This window comes from Oryzias melastigma, linkage group LG7, assembly GCF_002922805.2.
Source record: "Oryzias melastigma strain HK-1 linkage group LG7, ASM292280v2, whole genome shotgun sequence".
In the NCBI taxonomy this organism is placed as follows: domain Eukaryota; kingdom Metazoa; phylum Chordata; class Actinopteri; order Beloniformes; family Adrianichthyidae; genus Oryzias; species Oryzias melastigma.
The window spans coordinates 2,028,058-2,048,725 of record NC_050518.1 but is presented as its reverse complement, the minus strand read 5'-3'; the positions used below and the strand labels follow the sequence as shown (position 1 = coordinate 2,048,725).

Here is a 20,668-nt window from a genome sequence, read left to right as displayed (position 1 = left end):
TAATGCTGTATATCTAGTTGTTAACTAGAATGGGTGCACTCACCCATTTTCTGAAGTTTGTAAACATCTAAAACAAAAAGAAAAATAGAGGACAACCGGAAGGTCACAAACTAATTTCTACTGTCACAAACCAAAGAAAAGCAGCTGAACTAGTTTGTGAATTTTAGGCTACAACATGTTGCATAACAGACCCCGGCTTAAATCCTCCTCCTTACCTGATTTGACCTATTTAACAGCTTGCATGAAAAAGAGGCTGCATTACAACCCATACAAATACTGTATGATGTAATCAGAAATCCTTTTGAACCTTCCATTCATAAGTTCAGTCTAATGAAAATACATGATTGTTATAAATTTATTTTGAGCAGCTTTTAAAAAACTATTTATTTAAAAAGATAATTAAATTAAAAATAACCTTAATTCAGGCTTCAAACTTTCTAAGATGGAATGTCAGTTTTAAACCTAAATTGTGAATTTTCAACTCAATGAAGAGTTAAAGTAGAATGGGAAAGTAGGTCCATTCATCACATAAAATGACTCCATTAAAAAAACAACCTTTTGCAGTATTTTTTTTTTTTAATTGCAAAGAAAAAATTTATTATTACATATTGAATAAAACGCCTGTTTTCTATTTCTGCTTGGAAGGTACAGCATAGAAAAAGGTAGAGTAGAAGCTAATGATCTCTTGTGACATCAACACAAGCCGCCATTAAATGCAACATTATGATCCCCCAGATGAGGAAGTTCACATCATGAAATTTATCTCATGGCTACTAGTAAATGCATGCAAAGGATCAGTTTACAGACTTTGGTTACTTTACATACCCATACACAGTTGATTCTTCTTTTAGAAGTAAATCTTTTAGCAAAAATTCTTAGCAGAATCTGATGTGAAATCCGAGAAAGATGTCTTAAGAGAAGTTCTTGGCATTCATGTGTGCTCTCAGTCAGCAGGAAGTCAGCTAACTGGGCTACAGGAAAATTTATGCATTAATATCAAGCATGGCTTCAACCAGAGTGAATGCAGCCGTCTATGCATCCTCTTCAGAAATCCTCCTTTGTGAAACGCACTTTACATACCAAGGTAAAAGGGTTTGTGTGCCCAGTCAACGCACATGCCAGGTTTTAATTGCCGTTATGGCAGTTTTACGGCCAAATAAAGGCAAATTTTCACAATTTGTTTTATTTTTAGTAACATCCATGCATTAAACAAATCTAACTAGTCATAAATGATTATTGATGTGAATTTTGATGGTTTTATGATCAGCAGAACAGCACTGAAATGGACTGAATGCATCTTACAGATTCATTTCTCACAGATGGAGCCATTTATCATCATCATAAATCATTAAAGCAAAGATTTTTCTACACATTTTCATGCAAATTAAATTATTCTCATTCTATTGCACTCTTATTTAAAAAAAATAACAGTGGAAAAGACAGAATTCTATTTTAGCAAGTTTTAGTTTGATTGTAATGCATTTATTTAAATATTGGGAGAGCTAAATAAAGGTAAATAAAAAACACTTGTGAGATATAGTGGGTACAGTGGGCAGACAAGAAGGAAAATGTGTGTTTTCTGCTCATATTCTAAAAACATGTAAATAACTATTAGCAATGCATGTGAGGGTGAAACAGAAATACCTTTGTATTTTAAACTGCATGATGACAAACTCTGCATGTGGCTTTTCAGAAATAAAAAGACCTTTTAAAGCAGTTTAGAGTGCTCACATGCTGCCACGGTAACCACACTGGTTATTTCCTCCTTCCCTAAACGTTGCTTGCTGTAGAAATTGTATAACACATTTTCTCCATGCATCTTCAATTTTCTCACGTCAACAGCTAATAACTGAATAAAATACGTTTTCCTCTAAATATAAAGCTTGTTTTTCATACCATTTTTGCAGAAAATAACTTTTGTAAAGAATAAATCTAGTTATTTTCTAAATTCTGCTTTTAATTAGCATTAAAACACTTTTTTTGTCCATAAAAATACTTAATTAGATTAGAGTCGAGTTGTTTATCATTATTTATGTGTTGACTCACACACCAGCCGAGCCCTAAAAGACTCTTGTTTGTTTTTGTTGACAGGAATCTGCATTTAACCCAAATATTCTGATGTAAATCAGCTTTAGAATGAACACAGCAGATCGGGGCTGCACAAACACAGTCCTCAAGGGCAGGTATCCTACTAGTTTTCCCAGTTATCCCTGCTCTACCTGCTGCTGATCACCTGGATCAGGTATTTTGTCAATAGGAAGGTGCAAAGGGAGGAATGTTTGCTGAAGAAACAGAGTTTGGAGTAAGGAAACCCTAAACAAGGAAAGAAACTGAGATAAAAACAATAAATTAAACTGGAAAAAGTGGTCTTAATAGAAAAGAAAGGTAAATATATGAGTTTTTAACATTCTGTTCTACCATTCACTATCAAAATAAACAAACTAAACCAGTTTCAGATAAACTTCTTTGGGAAAGTACGTGTCCAAATATCAAATTGCAAATTAAATGCTGAGTACTAACTGTCCTAAAATCTCAACTTCAGCATCATTTTATTTCAAGGGAAAGCTGAACATCTTGAAAGGTTCCCAGACAAAGCAGGAATCTTATAAAACAAATGATAAAAGAGGGGCAGTGAGAAGACAGCTGCTTGCATAAGCTGCCTTACATAAGTTCGGCTTAATAATGCCACTTTTCAGCTTAGTGGAATAAAGAAGTTACGCAAGACGCATGCGCCAAGATGCGAGAACACTGTAAACACTGACTAATTTTTCCACCCTCACTGAAACGCACACATACATCTTCACATTTTACCCCACTTTCACAATTAAAATGGAAAATTATTGAGGTTTGAAAGGCGAGTTGGACCGGTGGAAACTGCAACTTGATCCCGCCTTAACAGGAGGTCACTCACAAAGTGTCTCTTCAGCTTTTGGTAGTCTTACAAAAGACTAATTCATTGTCCCGTTTCTTAAACTAAATTAACAGTTAACTCCTCCCACAACCTCCCTACTAAGGATTTGCCAAAACTTTTACTACCCTCAGGGGCGAAAAGGCCCACACAGATCTGGAGTAGCATGGATTTATGTCAGTAGTGCTGTAGGGGAATTCACTAAAGCCAGATTAGAAACACTGCAGGGGCTCAGAGGAGATTTAACAAAGGAGTGGGGCAGGAGGGGAGGGTGTCAATGTGTTAACACGGACGGTGTGACATAAAGCTTTTCTAAAAAACAAAAAAACAAAAAGAAAGCCAAATTTAGCTCAACTTAACTCAGTCTAACTATATCGGTGTTATTTAAAGAAATGACTAATGATTCCTCCTGAAATGCATCCAAATGTTGATCAAATACTAATAATGACATATAATTTAAGGCACATGTGTCAAAGTCGAGGCCCGGGGGCCGGATCCGGCCCTCCAGATCATTTTATTTTATCATCATTAATGGCTCGATGTTATATTGCGCTTATTTCTAACTTGTATAATTTTTACAAAATACATTTTTATGGAGAGTAAACTATTGAAAGTTATTTAAGGTTCAAGTTGATTTATTCTGGAATAATATTCCTGCTTATTTTATTATTCGTATTTATGTTAAAAAGTTACGGTTTTAAACTTTTAAAAATGTAAATTCTGCTAGATTTTTTTAGTATTTTGGTATTTACTAAAGGTTTTTAGGCTATTCTGAAATTTAGCTAATATTTCAGCTACATGCTAGCTGTTTTGGCTAATTTAGGCTATTTTAAAATGTTTTTAGGCTGTTTTTGAGTTGGGCTAATATTTAAACGTAAGCTGTTTTGGCTAATTTAATCTTTTTTCAGTTTTTAGGCTATTTTGATGTTTAGCTATTTCTTCAGCTGCATACTAGCTGTTTTGGCTAACCTAGATTTTTTGTTTTAGCTTTTCTGGCTAATTTGGCATTTAGCTAATATTTTAGCTGGCTAACAGCTTCCACATTTTTAGCTATCAATTTCAGCATCTTCAGCTATCAGCACTAGCATTTTTAGCGGCTAAATTCAGCTTACAGCATTCTCACTAGTATTATCGCAGGTAATGCTATCATAATTATGTTATAAAGTTAAGTTTTTAAAGTTTTAAAAATTTAGTTTTAGATTATTCAATAAATGTTTGTCCTGTTCGGTCTGTGACCTAAGGTGTGTTGTAGATTTTGGCCCCTTGTGCGACTGAGTTCAACACCCCTGAATTAAGGTGTTCCAAGCAATGACTGAATATAAGAACTGGACTGAGTGGCTCCACCCCCTGTCATTCCAAACAGGAAGTGCCTGCTGGTTTCCAGAAGCCAAAATCCCTTAGACTTTAATACTTGTCAGAATTCTTGCTCTGACCCATTTTTTTATCATGTTCTTGCTAAAAAAAATAAATAATAAAGATTTTTGCCTGTAGTTCAAGTTATAAACTAACCAATCAGATCACCCAATAAAAGTACGTAGTCTGAGGTTAAACGTTCCAAATGATCCAAGCGATCCTTCAAGTGTTAGGGGTGTGGACTACCAACAAGCTTTCTCCTGATTGGTGAGAGTGGTTGCCGTAGAAACGTTTACTCAGACAGAGTCGAATCAATCACTTCTTACTGATGATTTCTGGTTCCAACGTGGCAGCGTCCACATCCCAAAAAATGACATCTGGATTGACTTCATTTGATTGAAGGGAGAAGTAAACCATTTTCTGTGGGTGATGTCACAGTTCCTCTGTCCAGATCTTTTATACAGTCAGTGATTCCAATTATAAAATGTAGAGGCGATGAAGTTTCTTCACAATCCAAAAGAATAAATGAGGCGTTTTAAAGCTAGATGCACTTTGTCCATTAATCATCGACAAAATCTAGAAAGACGCAGCTTCAGTCTCAGTTAATTTAGTGTCACGATTAAGGGGAAATTTTTTAGTCAAGACCTTAGAATTTTTTTTTTTTTTTTGCTGAACATCGATCAAGAGCAGGTTAAAAATCATTTTCTAAAATAATTTGTTGTAAATGAAAGATGCAATAATCCCACAAGAGTTGACTTAATAAAGATTGTTCCTGAAAAACAGGCATATTTTTGGAAAAATACAAACTTTCCCATATTCACATGATTCCTGCACACCCTACAAACACAAAAGTGGAAAAAATAAAAATAAAGATCTACTAAATAGATGTTTTAAATTGTGGTTGTGGTGATGGACACTTTACCTTCATATTGATCTGGCTTTCAGAAGTAAAAGACCTGCATGGCATCTCTTTGGTTGTGTAACAGGATTACACAATGCTGAGGCTGGATGGGGAGGAGGGGGGGGGTCACCCTTTCAGATCAGTCAATGAACATAAAAAAAAAGATAAAACAAAACACTTCAACGGATCAAATCCTCAGAAAACAGAAGCCACTCTGTCTGGTTAGTGCAGGCGTCTTCAGTTTGGAGAAATTTGAGCCGGAAGATTTTATTAAAATTCAGTTTAAAGAGTTTTCTTAGGATTTAAGCACATTTTTCAGTGAATGCCAAACCTCTTTAAACTGTTTCACTTCTGAAAAATGTTACCTTAAGCGTCAACAATTCTGTGTTCACATTTAAAGCACCTTTTTCTTCTTGTAATTTGAGAATTAAAGGGAAAATTTGATTAGCTATTCAACTATATTTAAAATAGTTCCCTATTTTGGGACGGAATTTCCCCAGTAGATTTAGAGTTTAAAACAAAGGCGAGAAACAAGTCGGCGTGTGGGAAACTATCCTGTTGAAGGTGGAAGTGGCGTATGCATTGCAGGAAACGGGTCATTTCTGGTAAAGCTCAGGGGCCAGTGCATGAACATTTAGCATTTTCAAAGACTTTAAACAAGCACGGGCCCAACAGAACCGCAGATTCAGATGTGAGCGACCACAGTTGTACGTTATGTAACAATGTGTTAACTAGAAAGAAAAAATGTGTTTGCTTTACGTTGGACCAGGACGTTTTCTTTAATCATATCTATTTTATTAAACATATTTGTCGTCTCTCCACTCCCTCAGGGGATGGGTCAAATGTGGAGAACAAGCTAATGGGACTTTAACTTTTAACCCTAACCCAGGGGTTCACAACCTGCAGCTCCAGATCCACATGTGGTTCTTTCATCTCTCCATGGTGGCTGACTGGACAAACATAAAATAAATAAGGGAGCTGCTGATCCAGTCATGTTGACCATCTGAGTCAGCAGCTCCCTGCTAATGGCTGCTTAACCAAAACTACCTGAAGAAAACAAATAAACAAAGCCTGCAAACTAAGACTACCAGCCCCAAACTAAAATAACAAAACCCAGCAGTGTAAGACTGCTGAGGACAAAGACGTGAAAAAGAACAAAAAAAATAAATAAAATAGCAATTTTACTTAATTACTTAATAGCATTTATTACATTTAGATTAGTTAAATGCATAAATTGATGTCTGAGGTACACATACTGTAGATGATAAACTATGTAGATTTTTACATCCCTGTTGACCTGAAGACGTCTTGTTTGCTCAACGCTACCCCCAGAATGAACAGATTTTATATGCAAAGCAAAACTTTGGTAAAAAATGTGATCTTTTATTAATTAAAAGCACATATTATCTTGTGGTTACCAGCAGCCTAAAGCAGCACTGACACAATCCTATTTGGCACAGAACATCTTTTATTTTGAAAAAAAGTTGTTTGAGGGCTGCACGGTGGCGCAGTGGTTAGCGCTCTTGCCTCACAGCGAGAAGGCCCCGGTTCGACTCCCGGCTGGGACCTTTCTGTNTTCTAGTTTTTTTTAATATATTTTTGCCTTTGTTCATGCCAAAAAAGACATAATTCTTATTATTTTAAAAAAAGAAGTTCATAAATGCAAATCCAAATTTCTTTAAGACTAAAGTAAAACTATGCAGCTCCTTGTAGGTTTTGATGAGTAGAAAATGAGTAGTAGTATCTACTGGACCCATTTTGAAATTATAAATAGCATAAAAAACAATAAAAATCCTTGCCCAAATATTTCTGAGCCAAAGAAAAAACAAAACCTTATTGATGCCAGAGAAATAAAAAAATCTAGATGGTTAAATCAGACCATGTCAGACCATTCCTGAGCGCACTAAGCAGCAGAAGACCGCCATCTGGGGGCGTGGTCACAACACCTGACCTGTAATTAGGAAGTTTCCCTGCACAGTCCAGACGTGTCAGGACATATCACCACGTGAAAGCTCTGCTGATTCTGGATGTAAACCACTCTGCCATGGCTTCCAAAAGACATAAAAGTCTGTAGAAGTGCGACGCCAGTCAAACAGAATATTTCATTCTTTTGACTTTTTTGCTTTCAATCATCATGTGGTCAAAAAGTATTTTCAAGAAGATTTTTGAAAGCCACAGACTGAAACTTTTAACCTTCAGATCAAAACATTCTGGATTTGTCAGCAGAAAACCCTGAAATTTCTTTCTCCTCTGCTTGTTTTATATTGTCAAATTAGGTTTAAATGAACATGGTGTTCTTGAGGCATTTTTCTGTTGATGGAGGACATGTTTAAAGAAAAGTAAGCTTAAAATGGCATTTCTCAGTATTTTATCATTCAAATCATTGTGAATCAGGAGCAGATGAAAAGTGCAGTTGGAAAAAGCTTGTATCTGTGATGTAATTCAGAGGGCCACACGCTCCCTGCTCCGCTCCTTTCTGATCCACTAGCAGAAAATGAAAAATCTATTAATTTATTATTTATAGAGCACCTTTAAAAGCAACCAAAGTGCTGCACAGAAAATCAAGTTTGATTAAAATCATTAAACAATAAAATACAAAACAGAAACAAAAATCACAAAAAAATATAAAAATAATGAAACAGTAAAAGCAATAAAACAATAAAAATAACAGTAACAAGCTGGGCTGCTACTTAAAAGATGAGTGACCATTAAAAGAATTTAGTCTTCAGATCTTAGGCCTCGACGTGGATGATAAAAATGTAGATATTGAGGGTTCCAGGACATTCAAACATTTAATAAAATAGAAGTAAAATCTTAAAAACAATTAGATCCGTGTACGTCTTTGATTTCCTCGTCTGAGCTGGAATCTGAATCAAAACGGCTGAAAAGCTCCGACATTCCTCAGCATTTTTCTTGCATCAATAATTTTAGAATGGGGTTTTAAGCTAGTGGGAGAGCGCGTGAACAGATGGATGATGGGAAAGATGAGGGTTATGCTAGGTTCCCACTGGACGCGGAAGAGCGCGTGCAGCATCCGCGCCCTCCTCCAATTCACACCAGATGCACATTTTACTGCGACAGAAGCTTCTGCTAGAGCTTTTTTTGTTTGTTTGTTTTTTGTCATCATGGGTAAATTAATGACCTAAAAATATTACCCCATGTTTCTGCTAAAAAGAAGCAAGTAGTTAGTTGACCTGCACTTCTTTAGTTCATCTGTTGTTGAGACACACAGAGAGAAGTGTGTCCATGTGTTGCAATTGTATGTTTATTTTAATTCTAACAAACTACTGGCACTCAGTAGAAACTATATTGTAGAAAATTGACATTTTTTATTTTGGCTAAAAACAGCATAATTAGGAACACTTTAAAAATAGATCAAAATATGATTGGAGTGGGTCTTTAAAGGGAAACCAAACAGGGAAGTTGGAGGCTGACTCCACCCACAGCCAAAATGTGAAAATCCAGTCAGGTGTGGGGCTGGAGAACAGGACTGTTATCATTACTGGAGCTGTAGATCATGACGTGAGACTTACTGAAACGTACATGGTTTGACCAATCACAAAATTCAACTGTAATACCTTAATTCAACCTGTAGGGGGCAGCACACTGGCGGTTTTTGACTATATTTTCAAGAATTTAACACGTTTATTTTAATTTATCAAAAATTCAGCAATGACCAACAGACAACACTTTTAAAACTGCATTTATAGAGGTAAACAGACAAAAAAAGTTGATTTAGGGTTTGGTCACCCTTTAAACAAAGAGGCTTTCCGAAAGAGCGCTTTGGATCTGTGCCTCTCCTCTTTGCTCCCAATATCTCTACATCAGCATGACTCTGAACGCTTTACAGCTACTTTAAATGAAAGAGTAAACATTTCTATGTTCACCACTGAGGCAGATCTTTCCATCTTTTGGTTTCATGCTCTGCAATACAAATGACTAAAACATGAGAATCAGCAAAGGTCAGAATCTCAGCTTTTTGATTTTCCTCCGATCGCTGCTTCTTCCGCTTCAGTGAATTAAATCTGCTCGCCATAAAGAAGGTAACTAGATATTTACTTCAGTCCCTGCTGTGATGCTTGAGCCTCTTTTTGACTGATCAGAAGAAGCCGGTCAGTCAGATCGCTCTGACCCGCATCCATCAGTCTCCCAGCGGCTGGTTCAGAACAAGCGTGGGTCAGAACATCTTCCACAGCTCCGTCCCTCCTGCTGGTTTGAGATTCAGAAACAGCAGCAGCAGGGATGGGAGAGAGCAAGAATGTTTATTTCACGGCTGCTTTGGTTTGCAAGTCAAAAAAGTCTTTGGTAAACAAGCTTGACAGAAAACATTTGAAAATGTTCAAAGATTTGCTGTTGTTAGAGTCTGAGTGCATTTAGAAATAACTAAACTGATTAAATAACTCACATTTTTGCTAAAGTGGTAATCCTTACTTATTTAAGTAGATTTTATTTTCATATAATATATAAAAATACTTTATAGCATGGAAATCAAGAATTTATGTCTGCACTGAGCCATCACATAACATGAGCCAGTGTTCAAAGCTGAAACATGCACAGAACTCCTGGTGCAGAGCAACCCCACCACCCTTCCCTTCTCCATTGCTGAGAACTCTGGGATTAAACTCAATTCTACTAGCTTACAGCCGCTCACACCCCCAACCTAACATTACCAGCGAAACAAAAAGGGAGAGCAATACTGCAGCGATCCAGCCGTACAGTTATGAGCAAGATTTCAGCTCAGACAGCACAAACAAAGAAGTACAAGGATCTATTTGTCTAAAAATGGATGTATCAGTATGGAGCAGAGCAGAGTTTGTGGTCCGACCAGCGTATTTTTTATGTCATACACAAGATCTTTTTTCAACTGGATTTTTTCATCTGCTCCTAATTCACAACGATTTGAGTAAAGAAATACTCAGAAATGTCCTCAATCATCAGAAAAACGTCACAATAACACATCAAAAACACAATTTTCATTGGTCTTAAGAATCCATCAGGAAATAGTCCCCCCCCCTTTTCTCCACCAGGATATGGTTGGCTCCCCTGTTTCCACCAGGTTATAGTCGGCTCCCCTGTTTCAACCAGGATATAGTCGCCTCCCTTTTCTCCACCAGGATATAGTCAGCTCCCGTTTCTTCATCAGGATATAGTCGGCTCCCCTGTTTCAACCAGGATATAGTCGGCTCCCCTGTTTCAACCAGGATATAGTCGCCTCCCTTTTCTCCACCAGGATATACTCGGCTCCCGTTTCTTCATCAGGATATAGTCGCCTCTCTTTTCTCCACCAGGATATAGTTGGCTCCTCTGTTTCAACTAACTCAACTCAATTCTCAACTTAGCTTTATTTGTATGGCACTTTCACTTTCACAGCAGGCAGCTAAAACAAAGTGCTGAACACCAAAGACATAAAAGACAGTCACACTAAGACAAGATAAATAGACAATAAAAATGGTCTTAGAAACAGTTGACTTTAAAAAGTTAGTAAAATAACCCAGATCGATTGGAGATGATCCTCTGAGGTCATTTGGTCCAAACACAAGTGCTTCTCTTTTGTTCTCATTGAAGCTCAAGAAACTTAGGGCCAACCAGTCCTTAAGGCATGATAAAAGTGGGCTAGCCGAAAAACCGTCCATCCTTTTCAATGGCAGATAGATCTGACTATCATCAGCATACAGGTGAAAAGAAACCCCATGCCTTCTCAGAATGGACCCTAATGGTAGGAGATACAAAGAAAACAGAAGTGGCCCTAAAGCTGAACCCTGTGGAACTCTAAAAGACACCCCAGCTGTTCTAGATTTAAAACCATCAAGATCAACACACATCATCCGTCCTGTTAAGTAAGACCTAAGCCAATCTAAAGCGGTACCTCGGATCCCCACCAGGTTCTGAAGCCTAGATATTAGGATATGGTGATCCACTGTGTCAAATGCCACTGATAGATCTAACAGAACCAGAACCACATGATCTCCAGCATCAGTGGCCTGGAGGATGTCATTACTGACCCTCAGTAACGCTGATTCTATGCTGTGGCGGGCTCTAAAACCAGACTGGAAGACTTCAAAGATGTCATGGAGACTCAAAAATTCCTCCAGCTGCAGGTAGACCACTTTCTCCAAGATTTTTGAAGTGAAAGGCATCCTGGAGATGGGTCTGAAGTTAGCCAACATAGAGCTGTCTAGGCTAGGTTTTTTAAGCAGGGGTTGAACGACAGCGTGTTTAAAAATGGCAGGGACAACACCAGTAGCCAGATTGGTGTTAATAATGGCAAGGGCGGTCTGAGCCACAGTAGGGAAGACCTCTTTAAATAGCTTAGGAGGGATGGGATCCAGGACAGAACCCGATGGCTTACTTTGTTTAACTAACTTATCAAAAAGTGAAATTGGCACCGACTCAAACATTTAAAAAGTGGCTGAGCAAGGTATAGGGGTCGAGGGGTCAGCAGAAGGAGAAGTGATGGCAGCCCTTATGTTTGTAACCTTGTCAATAAAGAAATCAAGGAAGTTGTTGCACACATCAGAAGAAGCCTCCAATGACGCCGCCTGTGGAGCATTAAGAACATAGTCTATTGTTTAAAACAGTACTCGTGGATTGTGCTGGTCGGAAGTGATTACACTAGACAGATACTCTTGTCTTTCTGTACAAACAGTAGCCTGAAAAGATTTACAACACTCCTTCCAAATTTGTAGAGAGTAGCTTGTCTTTCTTCCATCTACGTTCAGCTTTCCTGCAAGTTCTCCGAGCTTCCTGGGTTCTGTTGTTGAGCCAGGGCTCATGTTTAGATGATTTGATGGTACAGGTTGAGGGAAACCAGGAACTAAGCTCATCAACATCAGCAGTATGGGAGGGGGTAATGAGCTGGTTAAATGCAAATGAGAACTCACTGGCAGAGGAAGAATTAAGAATCCTACATTTCCGAGGAGGCATGCTAGATTTAACTGCAGCACACCCAAGATCAGCTTCAAAAATTACAGGCAGGTGACCTGACATGGCAATATCACAGATTTCTAAATTAAACACAGGTAATCCATATGACAGCACGAGATCTAGTACATTTCCTTGTTCATGAGTGGCTCCAGAAACCCACTGCACCAGATTAAAAGAACCAATAATTTCTAAAAAGTTCTTCACCAGTGGATTATCAGGACATGATACATGAATATTAAAATCGCCCAGAATAAGAACATGGTCATAATAAGGCATGATTTCTGCCAAGAAATCAGAGAAATCATTCAGAAAGTCCTTATTATATTTGGGAAGTCTGTAGATAACGGCACAAAACACCTGTTCAAATCTTCCCACCTCAAATGAGGTCAGTTCAAAGCTGGAGAATGGGGCTGACAAGCAGCATTGTTTACATTTCAACCCATTCATAAAAACAGCCGCAGTCCCTCCTCCGCGGCCGGACATCCGCGGGGAGCTAAAATAAGAAAATACAGCAGGTAAAAGTTCAACAAAAGCACTGTTCTCACCAGGAGATGTCCACGTCTCGGTTATGAAGAGAAAGTCCAAGCAGCAAGATGAGATGAGGTCCCGCAAAACAAAAGTTTTGTTCGCCAGCGATCTGGCGTTCACCAGTCCGAATCTGGAAGTTGGACCAGCTGCAGTAGAAGATGCAAGTGACCGGGAGAGCGCCGCCAGATTCCCGGGGTTAGATCCGTGCTAGCGAGGCCGAGGAGAGCAGGTGTGATGGAACTGGTCTCCCTCATTGAAGCCAGCTACGGGAATAATGCAGACATCGGGTGGATCCAGGATACGCCAGGACACAGTAGCTTGAGAAAGTAGTCCAGATCCTGGTCAGGAAAAGGACAGGAAGCTTGTCCAGCACGCCTTCAACTTCGCAAGGCAGCCGCTGCGCTTACCTCATCTGCCCCGACGTTTCTGCCGCAGGAAGAGTCTGGTGGGCCGGAATTCTCGAGAGCAGCGGGGTTAAAGTTTTACGTCCGAAACGAAATGAGCTTAGATTGTTCGCAACCGACCGAGACTCCGCTAGCAGGGTACCGAAGTACGAAAACAGCATAAACAAAAACAACAGGGACAGGAACAGACGAGCGGCCACAAACACCTGCGCCATCTTCCAGATATATAGTCAGGATATAGTCAGCTCTCCTTTCTCCGGCAGGATATAGTCGGTTCCCCTTTTCTCCACCAGGAAATTGTCTGCTCCCTTTCTCCTGCTGTCTTCCCAATATCCGTCGTCTGCTTGCACCATTCTCAGATACGTTTAGGATTCATCCCAACGTGTCAGGGTTCCTCACCAGTCGTAAGCTTCTATGCCACCACACAAAGTATGAACACTAAAGAATCAGCGTTTCTTGGCCAGCTGCCTAAAATCACCACATAGACAGCTGCCGTCTACTGTGCACGAGCCAGGAAGGGGGCTCATGACGCTATCCGATCACCGCTAGCTCAAGCTGCTAGCTTTGCGGAGAAAGTGTGTTAGCCTGGGGGCGGTGCTGTCAGAGCAGACTCTTCCTGAAAGGGGCTGTCTCACGTTGTGACATCAGCATGTGAGGACCTGCTCGTTTTCGTGGGTATTAGAGGGGCTGCTGTGAGAGCGCAGGTTTTTAGAGGATTACTCAGAAATGTGTGAACGGATCAAAAAAACGCTTTTGGGTTCTTTATAGTGAAGAATGAACAGTATAATGCACCTCTCAAAAAAAGTGGATTTTTCTTGCATGGCCCCTTTAAAAAAACCTATTCCAGCCAGCAAATGTCAGCAACATCACGTCTCCACCTGCAGGATGATCATGTTCATACATATTTTAGATTTCATGTCAGTTTAACAAAAGTGCTCTTTTCAGGAAAGACACTTTGACTGCTGCAGAAAATCCTGAATGTCAGAGAAAAATGAACGAGAACCGCAAAATCCTAGAAGGAAATATAATTGAACATACTTCACAGGACAATTAATATAGAGGTTTAAAGTGTTAATATGTACAAATGAAAGTAATCTTTTATTTTCTGGTCTTTATGCTCTAGAGCAGCTGACAGTGCACCAGTGTTTCTTCCTAACCCACCGTTAAAACACTTAACAAGGAAAGAATGAGCACTGAGTTAAACACACATTAGCACTGAATCACTTTAATGAAAAGAAAGAGGAAAATTAATTCTCAACGACAAACTGATCGCAGCATTTTTTGTTCCTCCAGCAGGACCCGCTGAGTCTTAGATCAGCATGTCCTCTTTTTTGCAGCAGGGCTGCTCCACCCCGATCCTTAAGTTCTGTCCTACACTTCTCTCTGCTGATTCTGACCGACTGAACACACCTGATCAGGTAATGAATCAGCAGCAGGGAGAGCTGGAAAACAGGGAGACCTTCGGGATCAGGGCTGTGTTTGGATGTTTTATGGTTTTTATATTTTGATGGGAATTGTAGCTCCTCAAAGTCTGTTTTCTGTTATGAGAGCAGACGGATTCCCAACAACTTCAAACATATTTGAATAAGACAGAAAACAGCTGATGAGATCCTGCTCCAAATCACTGCTGGATCAAACTCTGCAATCAGTGCTGCCCTTAAGAAACTTCCATAACTCTTGAGTTTTTTTCAGTTCAAGGACTTATCCATCAATTTTTAAGACTAGCTTCTTCCTGCTTCACTGTCACTCTTCATCCTGCAGCTCTTCTTTTCTGCACTAAGCTAGACAAAACACAAATGAGCGACTATAGACCAATATCAAACCTGCCATGATACAGCGGAGCTCGCTAGCTCGTGACAGAGGAGCTCCCAACATGCTACACTGGAGCTCGCATGCTCAATACAGCAGAGCTCGCTAAAATGTTACAGTGGAGCTTGCTAGCTGGCTACAATGTAGCTCGTTAGTATACCACAGAGGAGCCAACTAGCATGCTACAGAGTAGCTTGTTAGCATACTACAGAGGAGCTCGCTAGCATGCTACAGAGGAGCCCCCAAGCATGCTACAGTGGAGCTCGCTTGCTCGATACAATTGAGCTCGCTAGTGCTAGCTACAGCGGAGCTCCCTAACATAATACAATGGAACCCCCTAGCATGCTACAGTGGAGTTCGCTTGTTCAATACAACAGCTTGCTAGCTACAGCGGAGCTCGCTAGCATGTTACAGTGGAGCTTGCTTGCTGGGATCAGTGGAGCTTGTAAGCATGCTACAGAGGAGCTCGCTAGCATGCTACAGTGGAGTTCACTAGCTTGTTACAGAGGAGCTCGCCAGCATGCTACAGAGGAGCTCGCCAGCATGCTACAGTGGAGCTCACTTGCTCAATACAACAGAGCTCGCTAGCTACAGCGGAGCTCGCTAGCATGCTACAATGAAGCTCCATAGCATTCTGCAGTGGAGCTCGCTAGCATGCTACAGTGAAGCTCGCTAGCATGCCACAGTGAAGCTCGCTAGCATGCCACAGTGAAGCTCCATAGCATGCTACAATGAAGCACCATAGCATGCTACAGTGGAGCTCGCTAGCATGCTACAGTGAAGCTCGCTAGCATGCTACAGTGAAGCTCGCTAGCATGCCACAGTGAAGCTCCATAGCATGCTACAGTGAGGCTCCATAGCATTCTACAGTGGAGCTTGCTTGCTCAATACAACAGAGCTCGCTAGCTACAGCAGAGCTTGCTAGCTCGTTATGCTGACCACCGGGCGGCTGGCTAGCGTAGCGAGCTAACCCACTGAGTCCACACTTAAATCAGTGTTGGCAAACACAGGTGGGACCACCACAGAAACTCTGGGTGCCCACATTTTCTGCCCACTTTGAAACCATATGGGACTTGGCCTTGCTGGCTGGGATGCAGCGCCCTCTAGCAGTTTCTAGAGAAAACAACTGTAAAACTACAGGAAAAATAACAAATATATGAGCTTATTTATGCCTTATAAAACAAAACACAAATAAGTTGCACCCCTGGCTAAACTATGAAAAAACTGTGACTTATACTGTGGAAAATACGGTAGTTGTCAAACCCTCAACTTTACTACAGTTTGGAAAAATGTATGTTTCTGTTTCATACAAAACATATTTTTACTTTTGCAAAAAAGTTCACCAAGTTACAAAGGAAAAACAACTAATTTGCTCCAACATTTATGATCACCACTTAACTTCACAGTGGAATATAGTAGATACCAGTCTTTCTGAAATGTATTTCTTTTTTAGCCTTTTGCTCTCAATCCTGACACTCAGGTAACATGGACAGACTCCAGCAGCTCCTCGTTTCTGTGAACCTCGCAGATGTCAGACCCCGGCTGCGTGTTTGCAGTTTTATAACCCAGAGAGGAAGCAGCTACAGCAGTGCAGACGGGAAAAAGGAAGCGGAGATGCGCGCATGCATGATGCTTCTTTTGTCTGAACCAGCAGCAGTAGCGGCTCTGAAAAAACCCAGACCGACAACTATCCACATCCAGCCGCTGCGCGTTTCTCACCTGCGCCGGTTCCCTCCAGCTGGTTCCAACCTTTGGTTTCTGGAGCTGGGGGGGTTATGGCACGCGGGACAAGCTTAACCGTTTCTACCATTCACCGGCTTTCTGGCTGAAGGAGGAGGGGGGGTCGGTGCTGCTGGTCTCTGCGCCCTCCAAGTCCCGGAAATGAATCCAAACGGACACGATGCGCATCGGCATTACGCGCAACTCAAAACACACGATTTAAGCCTTTTATGTGAAGACAATGAATAGATTTTTAAGGAGAAGAACACGTAATTTGATTTGTTGATTGAGAAAAGAAACAGTTTCCCGCAAACATAGCAGAAAACGCAATTGTTTGTGGATAAAAACGGGTTTTATCCACAACAATTAAAGCATTTAAAGCTCCACAACCAAACCTCTTCAATGGATCTAATGAAGCTTTTCCACACCTTTTTTTGGTTTGTAAAAAGTGAATTTCTGCCACTCTTTTTCTTGTAATTTTATTTTAAAACTGTAATATATTTCTACATGAAAGCCGGTTAAATTATAGTTTTGATTTATTGGAATATAGTTTTGTTTTTATTATTACTATTTTTATTTTTATTTTAGAGTGAGATAACAAGCTTCAACATAGAATGTTATTTGTTCCCTTCAAAATAATTCTAATTTAGGAAATTCCTATTGTATCTATAACATAAAACATCCCAATATGGAGATCTAATCCTATCATATTTGCCAGTTTTAATCGTGTTTTGTGTGTGCAAAATGTTTTCTGTTGCCAAAATATGTTTAATTTTACAAGTTTTGTCAAAATTTCACTAATTTGAATAAAAAGAAAATATTTGTAGTTAAGTTGTTTCTGCTTAAGCGTTCAGAATAAACACATTTACAGCTCTGTAAGTACCAGGATCCAACAGTAAATATTAGGAAACTGCTAGAAGAATAAAAGCGCAGCAAAAGTTATTGATTAGTGATTCTCCTGCTCCTTTTTTGGCAAGTAAATCTAACACTTTCAGTGATTTCAGCAACCTTGGTGTCAAAAACGTTCAGCTCATTCAGGACATTACTGCTTGTATTTTTGGTATTCATTAACTTTAAAGTTTTTGAAATATTGAACAAAATATGCCCCATAAAATGAAAAAGTCTTCAAATTTCAAAATTTTAAGTAGCAAAGCCTTTAAATATATTCATGGACTATGCTTCAATCTTTAACGGTCATTTTCAAACATTTGGAGTTTAGCTAATATATTTGGAACATGCTAACGTTTTTGGCTAATTTGTATCAACTGGAGATTTTTGGTTAATTTAGAGTTTAGCAAATATTTTAGCAACATGCCAATGTTTTTGACTAATTTAGTAAACTGAGGAATTTTTGGCTATTTTGGAGTTTCGCTGGTTTTTAAGCAACAAGCTAGCTTTTTTGTCTAATTTGGCATCTACTGAGGTTTATTTTATGCTATTTTGTAGCTTAGCAGGCTAAAGTTTTTGACTAGTTTACTTTACTGAGGAATTTTAGGCTGTTTTAGAAGTGTTTAAGTGTTTGAGCTAGCTTTTTTTTGTGGCTATTTGGCATCTACTGGGGTTTTTTTGGGGATAATTTGGAGTTACTCATATTCAAGCAACACACTAAACATTTTTGCAAAATTGGCATGTATTAGGGATTTTTAAACAAATTTACTCCCACATTTTCAGAAATTCAGGTCAACTTCAGCGCTCTTTCATAGTTTTTTAACACAAATTTCCAGTCTTTTAGCAAATGTAACATTTTACAAATAGCTTTTGCATTTTCAGCTAATCTTTTCAGCAATTAAAGTAAATTGTGTCACAATTTTCAGCAAAAAGCTTCAGCAACTACTGCAAAAAGCATTCAAGCATTATCGCAGGTAATGCAACTTTTCTAGTTATTTTTATTACACTGTGCTTTGACAGAAGACTGCCTCTTGCTTCTTAGCTGAAAACTCAAACTGATGAGTTGCTGCAACTGTGATTCATGCATGCAGCGCCCTCTATCTGTAGGGACTCCCAATTGCAACAGGCACCTTTTGGTTGAAATCTCCCCAAAACAAAAAATAACAATTTAAACAAAATTAGATGATAGCACACTTTGCTAAGTATTAAAAAATAACAATACATATGGCATAATTCTACTGATGTATGCTTTTAGTTATAATATTTGTATTATTTTGAAAATCAGGACAGGTAAAGAGGATTGTAAATTGAATTTAGAGATGGATGGATTTTTTTTTTCAAAAAATATAGGGGAAAAGGCTTTTTTTGTCGAGAGGTGAGAAGTCTTCTGTTGTTGGGCAGTTTAGAAACTTCTCATCAGTCTTACTTTCACTTGAGCAGAACACTTTTAATCTGAAGTTACATTTGTTGCTGAAGTTAAGTCAGTCTGTTAAAAGATTTTGTTTGTAGTGCAGAGGGAATAAAAATGTCAATGATAAACAACTTGAAAATAGTTTTTCTGCCAGCCTGAATCTCAAACAACTGTTTCCTAAAAACAGGTTTGCCAAAGGATGATGAGGACAAATATACAGTATATTTCACCAAGCACGTGATCATCTGCTGATCAAATAGGATCATTAACTGCTGGTTAATTCTCAAAATAAAAAAAGTTTGGGATTCTGGGAACTCAATCTTTTAGCTGCAGCAGCTTTTTTAAGTAAAGAGTGAAACATCTTCAATAAACTTGAAATCTCATGGATGTCTTTTTAAGCCTATTAGGTTACCAACTTTGAGGCTTAGTGGTAAATTGTCCTTCATCTAAGGGTTTGGATGGTTGAAGTCATTAAAGTAAGATGTCATTTTTGGTGGGAGAAGTGTTAGTGATCAAGGACTCCCCACTGCTGTTATAAGTGCAGCCCTTGACCCATAATGCTCTAGTGCAGAGGTCTGCAGCCTGGAGCGGACCCAACCCTATGTGGCTCTTTTATTAAAGAAAAATAAAAAAGTTTCTAAACGTTAAAAAGTAACTGTAAAGTAAGAAGTGAGAAAGTAGAAAAAAAGTCAAACTTTAACTCATTTACAAACAGTTGCAGGACAGTTTGTATCACAAGTGAACTACAACGTTTTGACACATTGTTCTGTTTAAAAAGCAATAAGTCAATAAGCACAACCAATATTAAGGCGGACCGGATCATTAAGCAAATTTTCTTTTTTTTTTTAAATTAAGAAATTTTATATGTTCGAAAATATGGCGGGGGTCACTTAATTAGCTTGGATTTCATTTTGGTTTTAGATTTACATTTCTGGCAGAGAAGCACCAAAAACAGTGAAATGAACTATTTTTATTTAATCACTGCTGATGTTACACTTGCTACTACAATTTTTGCTGCATTGTGATGACATAATCCAGCTTTCAAAGCTCACAACTTTGCCTCAGTTTGATGTTATGATGAAGGACCTAATCTCTAACTGTTTTTTATTAATTACTGTGTTTTATTCTGTTTTATTTCTTCATATTTTTAGCGTATTTTAATTCTATGACCCGTCTTGGGTGTGTGTAATTTGTCTCTTGACCAGGACTCCCTTGCAAAAGACATCAATGGATCTCAATGGGTTTTTTCCTGGGTAAATAATGGGTAAATGAATAAATAAAAAGGAGAAAGGGTGTCTTTTATTTTGAAAGAATCGTCTGTCAAAAGTTAACACAAAAGGCTATTTTCTTTTAATGTTTGTGTTTTATTTGCGTTTTATTCATGCAAATCAGTGTCTTATTTTTTTAAAGGGTGAAGGAAGACTTTGTGGCTCCTGCTGGATTGTAGTCAGAGCTGAAGGTTGCAGACTCCTGCTCTGGTGGAGCTCCTCCGTGGCTTCAGGTTCATCGTCTATGTGAGGACTACAGGCGGAAATTAGCAACATTTGCTAAAACGTGGCACAACACATCTTTTCCTGTTTCATGTGATCAATGTTCTATTGTGCGTTGTCCCTTCTTTTAAATAAATCAACTCTCTAAGCTCTAAACATGGGGTTTAGGACTCTTAGGGTCCTAAATTTTAGTACATAAGGGCCAGACTAGGAGCAGATGCATGGAGGGTTTTGGTAATCCGTCTCATTATAGAAAGAAAGAATCTGGACAAAACATGCAGTAATATTATAAAACAGAACATTTGGGAGTTTTTATTAAAAAACTCTGACTTT

General features: G+C 38.8%; 1 protein-coding gene across 2 annotated transcripts in view; it reads right to left on the bottom strand.

The window, feature by feature from the left end:
• LOC112159045 (helicase ARIP4) overlaps nucleotides 1-16,706 on the bottom strand; it is a 75,449-nt gene extending 58,743 nt beyond the window's left edge. The window contains exon 1 of one of the 2 annotated variants that reach the window (XM_024292855.2): nucleotides 16,547-16,706. The gene's annotated coding sequence lies outside the window, so the exon portion shown is untranslated. The remainder of the gene's footprint in view (nucleotides 1-16,546) is intronic. The other variant, XM_024292857.2, reaches the window with a different exon arrangement.
• Between the last annotated feature and the right edge of the window lie 3,962 nt (nucleotides 16,707-20,668).